Here is a 9,237-nt window from a genome sequence, read left to right as displayed (position 1 = left end):
GGGACGATCAGGAACTAGCTGTGGGTCTAGATACTGCTGAGGCGTTGAGGAATTAGGGGCAAGTTTGTGCGACAACTGAGGGACATGAGGGTGAAAAAGAGCGGGGATACAGGTATAATATTAGCCTAACGTAGTCCTACTCAATTCTTGTCAGAATATGAGTCTGATACTGCTCCATAGAGCTGTGATTATGGGGCGTGTTTTGAACGAACCAGGAAAAAAAAAGGCCTCTGCACTCAATTGGATAGAGCTACAACCAATAAGAGCAACGGAGTGCGTGGCGTATGTTAAGCCACGCATAGTTGTTGTCAACAAAAATCAAAGCGTGCAGTTGCACGCCTAGAATAAGAAGATGAGCCTTGATTGCGTTTCTCTGTTCCTCTTTTAAAATTAATTTGCTGTTGATATCTTCTAGAACAGACCTAATAACAGAATCTACTCACCTCAACTCTCCGGCGGCAGCCATTGTTGTTGTCACCCTAGCGCGCTTTGGTCACGTGGTTGATTACGTTACTGTTGATCATCTGTCCATCATCGTATAAAGCCCGCCCTGACAATTTGATTGGATCGCCAGAGAGTGGGCAATCATACTCGCGCTATTTCTTTTTCTCATATTATACTGAAATAAAAATTAAAAATCAGTTAACTTTTTTTAATTATTTCAGTGACCCTAATCCTCTTCCGTAGAAGAAGCATGTGGAGAGACTGAAATGTAAAAAGTAACCAGGTCCAGATGGTTACAGTCCCAGAGTCCTTAAGGCCTGTGCAGAGCAGCACTGTGGGATTCTACTTCTTCAACCTTAGCCTAACCCAGGAGTTGGTTCCAATGATGGCAAAGCCTCCTGTTTTGTCCCAAAACCAACAAAAAACACTGTCTGCTATACTCTATGGGTATAGACTTAGGAACTCTCACAGTGGACTTTGGTTATTAAAGGTAGGTCAGAGTTTCTATGGGCTGGTTTCTGGTTGCTAAAATAGGTGTTGGTACCTTTGGGAGTGTTGGCAGGTGACAGTAAGGCCTTATGAAAAGTCAAATCATCATCCCCATAAATATTTAAAAAAACACCAAACCATCAGTGACTCTGTAAACCTGGAGCTGAAGCAGCTTACCAGCTCATTGAGAATTACCCTACTCTCCTTGTGAATGGTGGTCATTGCCTTCCAGCTGGAAAACCATCAGCCAGCTCTAGTGCCCCAGATTAAGTGGAAAAATTATGTCTCTTTATGGAATCATTTATTTTTTTTTTGGTAATGTTTTGATTATTTTACTGGGAAACTTAATGTAATAAGCCATAAACCTGAAGATAACAAACAGCTGACATGTCTCTTTTTCTCTTTTTAAGATGTGTTACTTAGAAATAGATGTACTTTTCAGTGATATTCTGACTCAGTAAGATGTGTACGAAAAGCAAAATTCATCTGGTTGAGGAAATGCCTCTAAAACTAAAAAGTTGTTTTTCATTTCATTTGACCAGAAATTAGTAATTGTGTTTTTCTTACACCAGCCTTTTTTAAGGGTGTCTTTATTTTTTAGATTAACAGGTTTAAGCCAGATTAAAGATGAGAGCACAGGAATGACTCCCAGATTGACAGCCATAAACCAAGCCCAATGCCAGTCTGGAAACTTCTTACCTACAATGCAGCCAAGTTTGATCTATTCATTGAAATTGAATCCTATAAAATGAAACTTAAGGCTGTTTAATTAAATCTACACTGTGGTTTGAATCGGAATAATCCAATAAGCAATCTTTAAATAGTTAGAAATAGTCATTCAGGCTGATTCAAAAACACCAATCTCCCTTAACCCTCCATGTATATCCTATTAAACACTGAGGGTCCAATTGTTGGTTGAAGCAGCTGTTCATCTAACAAATGATCTAACAGTCTCCAAAGAGCAGTGCTCTGAGTCCTGTAAGATTGGCTGCTGGCATGGATAAACCTTGAAAGAAGAGTGGGTGGCTGGATGTGATCAATATACTGCCTGTGGTAAGGAGATTGTTTCCCTTCCCAAACTCACCATGTCTTTTCATCCAGAGTCACATTTGATCAACTTCCATCAGGAATCTACCGTAGTCCAGTGGGAACACCAAACTTGTCAGATGGAAGAAAGAACAAATTTACTATAGATGGATTATTTTCTTCCTTTCATTCAGTCTTTTTCTTGTAACTTTTCAGGTGATTTATGCTCTCATTTTGCTGAGGAAGTAGGATTAAAGCCCTGTTGACTGAGGGGATTTATAGGAAGCATTTTTCAGTAATGAGTTGGCAGATGTGCATTAGGTAATTAGGAGAAGTAGCACTTTAGTATAAAACAATTCTGCTTTCATAGACAGTTGTTAGAGGGCTCTTTCTGGGCAGACACCTGAAGCATAAGTATTTCTAATGTAAATACAAGTTTAAAGAACTCTTTTGCATTTTTTTCTTCTGTTTCCTTTTATTTTTTACTTTTTTTCTTATTTTTTCCCTTTTTTCCTTCCCCCTTTCTTCTCTTTTTCTTCTTTTCTTTTCCCCCCTTACCTTTTTACTTCTATCCTCTGTTTTTATCTCACAACAAGCAACACTGACAGTAAGAATTTTTACTCACTCAAGGCAGAGAATGTCCAATAATAATTTTCAATTTTTTTGTGTGTGTATGTATTTGGGTTGGTGAACTGAATAAAATGTGGTCCTTATGCTACGTTCACACCTAACGTGATTTCAGCAGCAAACAAGCATCTGCTGCTTCATTTCTGATGCTCGTACACATTAAGTTCAGACTCAATCGCGTCCAGTAAATTGTGTCAAGATGCGTCTGATGCTTCTGCTGCTCCTGTGTTCAATGGCAGAGAGCGGCTTTGCTATATGTGCTTTGATAAGTGCAATAAAAGTAGTTTTAATATATAATAGTTTTAATATATTTTTAAGTATATAATATTGTCCGTGCAATCAAGATTATGAACCCCCCATAGCTATTATTTCGCTGTCAGAGGTCAGTGTTGTTTTTGACAGCCATCTTAGATTCAGTCTTAGTCTTCAGGACGAAAACTATTTTTAGTCTTAGTCACATTTTAGTCATGACGATATGTGATAGTTTTAGTGGGTTTAGGTCGACTAAAACTTAAAATGCTTTAGCCTAGTTTTAGCTAGTTTTAAGTTAAAAAAGAAAGTTAAACTTTACAATTTCGAATAAGAACCAGATTCTTTGCTACACTGACAGCTCTAGCCTAGATGCTACAATTGCTGGGTATAGAATGGAATCGTGTAGTTCATCATTGCTGTTGACAGAAAACTTTCATTTTTAGAATTCAAATCAACTTTTTTTTAATTAATTAATGCCCTGCTTTATAAAAAAGTGTCTCACAAAAGCTGTGAAAATAGCAGATCTAGTTCAACACATTATATTGGTTAATATAGGAGACAGACAAGCTAACAAAATGTACAATAAAGGAATGATTTTAGACATACAAGGTTTCCATCCCAAAGCAAACATTTCCTGATCTACCATGAATTATGCATTACACACAGATCAATAAAATCGTCACTAATCCAAAAAAGTAAACAAAAGCATTCAATATTTCTCCTCTTTGAGGGTCAAGTTCTAATCATTTGTCAAGTCTACAGATGCAGGTCAAAATACATTCTTAAGTCTTTCAAAGATAAGTCAAAGTCAAGTATTTGAAGGTTAAGTCAATATAATATCTAAGGTCTTTAAGAGGCAAATTTAATTTAACCCACAAGTCTTGCTTAGCCAAAAAAGGTAAGTCATAAGTCCTTGAATGAGGAATCCTAAACTTATCTCAAGTTTTTAAGGAGCAAGTTCTGGTTAAGTTTCAAGACTTCAAGAAGCATGACCAAGTTTTATTTCTTATTTTAAAGGTTGAGGGATAGTTTAAATTAAGTCAAGTCTCTTCAGGGGGAGCCCAAGTAAACTATCCAGTCTACAATAGGGAGTTGTGGCCTTATAGTTAGAGATCAGGGCATTTATGCCCTGTAAGAGTCCCATGATTGCCGGTTTAAAAGCAAAGCTTTTACTTTGGGTCCCTAAGCTTGACTCTTAACCACAGATTTATCTCCTCGTACCACTCAGTGTGGCTGCTCCTTGATCCCCCAAGGGATGAATTAAAAAAAGTAAATTCTCCCACAGTAGGACTAAAAATAAGTAAAACTGAAACTAATCTCACATAACAATCATGTCACCAAGTCTGACCATAACATTGAATTAGACTAGATGCTGAATTCATTCAGGTATTAGAACCACTGATATAAACATGCTCCAACTGCCTGGAGTTCTAACATTACGGTATTATAAAAGGTTAAGGCATGAAGTAAAGCTGCAGCAAATAGATTTATTAGAATAAAAACACCACAATAAAGATCTTGTAGGTTATGCAAAATAATACATAATAAAGTAGTGTGCAAAATTCTGTCGGAAGACATTTTATTTTGAAAAGCCAGAAATGTGTTTATAAAATGATGGATAAACGTTGATAATTAATCTGTTTAGGTAATATACATTGCATTTTAGAAACGTCTTTGTAAGTGTCATCATCATGCCTAAGCTAACATGAATTCTCAAAGGTTTATATTGTTGTGTACTTTTATTGGGCTGCAGTCATCCAAAGGTCCTAGTTAATAAGCCCAGAGCCCTGACTAAACCCAGGATGGTGGCTTACTTAATGTAACTCCTGATTGATGATCATAATAAATGCCATCAACTCCATACTGGCACAAGATGTTTAGAGACGTTCAACCGGACTCTCTGGATACTCTGCACGATGTTGCCACGACAACTGTCCTTTATTGAATAATACTCTAGCGAGTCTAGCCTCTAAGGAACAGTAATAATCATTTGATTAAATCATCTATTTAATGAAATACTTTAAGCTTTCATTTTTGAAACATGAGACCTCAGATCTTAAAATCCCTGACAAGCTTAAATCCACAACTTTAACACAACTCCCTGTTCTTGGTTTTATAGATTTATTTTGCAAATAACATATATAAATCACACAAAAAAAATGCGGCAAAATAAACAGTCAAATTTCATTTTAAAATATTTTTAGCTTCTTACTAACGGTTAGATACTTAGTGATGCAGGTAAAGCTGTCAAAAAACCTGAGCTAAAGTGGTTTTGATTTGGATATGTAAAAATTCTCTTAACAAAATGTCAGTTTTAAACAGTCCAAGCTTCCCTTTCGTTATTATGCTTGCAAATGCAGAAAAATCATCTGATCATTTATCTAAGATCACATTGTTTTACCGGTAAGACTCGTCTAACTCTACTGTACTTATAAATATTTCTGAAGACTTTGTTTATTTGTAAAGATTGCCTTCACAGTATGTGAAGGTTTATAGCAGCACCTAGTGGACTTGGCTGGACTTGTTATCAAAATATATTAATTAAATAACCATCATCTATATCTATAGTTTCTAGTGTTTGCTCTAATGATTCAGTCACCATTCCTCCCAATGAATTTTACAAACCTGCTAGTCAGTAAGTGCTGCAGAAGGTTGGATTCCCTCCCCCCTCTGTGGACACAGTGGGTGGAGTTCCCTGAATGTCAACAGTTTGTGAATTGAATCCCAGATTAAAATTCCTCACATCAGATGATGAATTTATAGCTCAAACTAGTCCGTCCTAAAAGACGTGTTTTTTTCTGTCTTAGTTTTTTCTTTCTTTCCTTTCTTTCAATTAGTCTTTTAAATAGTTTTTTAGAGGGTGCTAAACATTTTACTATTATGTTTTATTGCATTTCTTTCTTATTTACTCTCATTTATCTTCCTAAAGTGCTGTTTCAAATAGCTGATTAGTTCAAACAAATATTAAATTGGCAATCATTTATTTTAGCTGATTAGTCTACCAGGAAGAAATATTATTTGCTAATGAATTCCTAATTAAGTCCTTCTCATAATAAGGTAAAATTAGATTTTGTATTATCATCAAAATCAAAGTTTATGAATCAAATATCAAAGTCAATCAAATATTATATTCATTTATTCTCCTTTGATCAGTTTAAAAGATGTCAATACAGGTGAAAATAAAATGCTATTTGAACAGGAAAAATAATATCTAAGCTGATTAAAATTGTAGCTTTAACTAAATATGAGCTGCTCCCTCTCTCTGTCTTTGTCTCTCACTCACTTTGTGGAGATTAATGTAGGGTTAATGGCATCAATATTTGAATTTAATATTATTTGAGAGTTCAGAGTTTTGGAAGAATAAAGATTTCCATAATAAAAAACAAAAAATGTATTCCAACTTCATCAACGAGAGTCAGACGTGGAATTGGTGAAGGAGCGCCCTACTTTGTTTAAAAAAAAAAGCCTATTTTGGGAAAATACTTTTTTTGTTACAATGGAGAAAATCAACTTTTAAGAGGAGACTGTGTGATTCAGGCCTTTACGGTTAAATAGCTGCTAGGAAACCACTGCTAAGGACAGGCAACAAGCAGAAAAGACTTGCTTGGGCTAAAGCAGTGGTCCCCAACCACCGAGGCCACGGACCGGTATATATACATATATATATGATTTATCGACGATCAGAGTCTGAGTGATGTTTTATTTTGAAAAACATAAAAAATTGCGGTATTCTCTCCCAATTACATTAGTCGGTGCATCTGTGCCTCTTGACAAGAGTTAATTCAGTTCGAGACTCATCCTATCTATAACATCCTATCATTGTGAAGCGGGATTTACTGCGGTTACAGCGACCAAAACAAAGCTACGGAGCAAACTTCATGTGTCATTGTCTCCGTTTACGCCTAGATGGGACCGGCTTGTTGTTTTATTTTTATGCTGTTTGTATTTGATTTTATGCCAGTCTTATCATTTTACTTGCTCGTATTCCCACGCCCTGACACTGTTGGGGATTTATTCAAAATTGAAGGCATACTGAACCAGCATGGCTACCACAGCATCTTTTAGCGGCATGCTATTCCATTCGGTTTGCCTTTAGTTGGACCATTATTTATTTTTCAACAGGACAATGACCCCAAACACACCTCCAGGTTGTGTAAGGGCTATTTGACCAAGAATGAGAGTGATAGGGTGCTGCACCAGTAGACCTGGCCTCCACAATAACCGGACCGGAACCCAATCGAGATGGTAAGCTGGCCAAAGGATGAGATATAGGCCACAGATGTTTAGACACGAAAGCTCCTAACCATGCATGGAGCATACCACCTCAAATACAGTACCCTGAGACTGTATGCTAGCCGAAAGGAAGGAAGCCGAAGTCTAGTGAGTGTGAGAGCCACTATCCTTGATGAAACATCCAAGATCCATAAGTACATCAAAAATAAGGCTCCAACAGACAACATCCTCAGTGAATGTCTCAGACAATGGGGAACAGAAGATTAGGTGCCAGAGTTTCCATCATGGGAGGATCGGCCCCTACATGGGATGTACCACCGGAACATAATAGAAGTGGCAGATATCAGGAAATCCCACAAATGGCTGGACAAAGCTGGACTAAAGGACAACACAGAGGTACTCATCATGGCTGCACCAGATAGGGCCCTAAGTAACTGAGCAATAGAGGCCCAGATCTACCACACCAGCAAAGACCCCAGATGCAGACTGTGTAAAGAGGCCCCTGAGACAATCCAGCACATAACTGCAGGGTGTAAGATGCTGGCAGGGAAAGCTTACATGTAGCGCCATAACCAAGTGGCTGGAATAGTATACAGGAACATCTGTGCAGAGTATGGGCTGGAAACCCAAAGGTCAAAGTGGGAATCACCTCCAAAGGTGATAGAGAATGACCGAGCCAAGATCCTGTGGGACTTCCAGATACAGGCTGACAGAATGGTAATGGCAAACCAACCGGTCATTGTGGTGGTGGACAAAAAGCAGAGGAAAGCCGTTGTGATTTACATAGGAATACCAGGAAATGAAGGCTATTCCGTGCGAGAAATTGCTAAGAAATTGAAGATTTCCTACAACGGTGTGTACTACTCCCTTCAGAGGACAGTACAAACAGGCTATAACCAGAGTAGAAAAAGAAGTGGGAGGCCGCGTTGCACAACTGAGCAAGAAGATAAGTACATTAGAGTCTCTGGTTTGAGAAACAGATGCCTCACAGGTCCCCAACTGGCATCTTCATTAAATAGTACCAGCAGTAGCCTGTTTGTGCTGTCCTCTGAAGGGAGTAGTACACTAGAGAATGACACGGGAGTGGATTTTCACTCCGTCCTGTCCCACTCCCACAGAAAAAAATTGTGTCCCGTCCCGATCCCGGGCCAGAGTAGAAATCTAAATCCTGTCCCGTCCCACTCCTGGTGAAGTTACTCCCACTCCCATCCCGCTCCCATTCAGAATGACTCCCACTCCTGCACCACTCCCATTGTTGTTTTTGAACGCGGGTGAAAAACTCAGAGCGGAAGCACTGTTGGTTTTTGGGTCGTGTAGTTTTTTTGATTCGCATTATAGTGTAGGCTTCAAGGAAAAAAACTACAAAATGGCAGCGCCAGTACTGGATGTTTTTTCTTTCTATTTTATTTTTATTTTTTGGCATCGATCCTAGTTTTTTTTAGTTACCATTGGTTTGCTCCCGCTCCCGTCTACTCCCATTAATGTTTAATCCTGTACCGTCCCAATCACGTGATCATTACTAATACTGACTCCCATCCCATGGGAATCCCACGGGAATCCCGTGACCGGTGGGATTCCCGAAAAAATGTCGGTCTCTATAGTATACACCGTTGTAGGAAATCTTCAATTTCTTAGCAATTTCTTGCATGCAATTTCTCGCATAGCCTTCATTTCTAAGAACAAGAATAGACTGTCGAGTTTCAGATGAAAGTTTTCTTTTTCTGGCCATTTTGAGCGTTTAATTGACCCCACAAATGTGATGCTCTAGAAACTCAATCTGCTCGAAGGAAGGTCAGTTTTGTAGCTTCTGTAACGAGCTAAACTGTTTTCAGATGTGTAAACATGATTGCACAAGGGTTTTCTAATAATCAGTTAGCCTTCTTAGCCAATGAGCAAACACATTGTACCATTAGAACACTGGAGTGATAGTTGCTGGAAATGGGTCTCTATACACTTATTGCACCAAAAACCAGATATTTGCAGCTAGAATAGTCATTTATTCATTTCATCAGTGTTTGAAGTCAAGGCTATTAAGGAGTTAATTATTATTAATTATTATAATTATTATTAATCAGAAATTTCTATGAATGTCTAAATTATAAAAATGTAGTTCTTCAAAGTTGCTTTGGTCCATTTTCTGTCTCACAATTCAAATTTGCACAACAG

The sequence above is a fragment of the Cyprinodon tularosa genome, unplaced genomic scaffold, assembly GCF_016077235.1.
Source record: "Cyprinodon tularosa strain WSP-4 unplaced genomic scaffold, ASM1607723v1 ctg142, whole genome shotgun sequence".
Taxonomy (NCBI): Eukaryota; Metazoa; Chordata; class Actinopteri; order Cyprinodontiformes; family Cyprinodontidae; genus Cyprinodon; species Cyprinodon tularosa.
The sequence above is the reverse complement of the archived record's forward strand: the minus strand, read 5'-3'. Positions refer to the sequence as shown.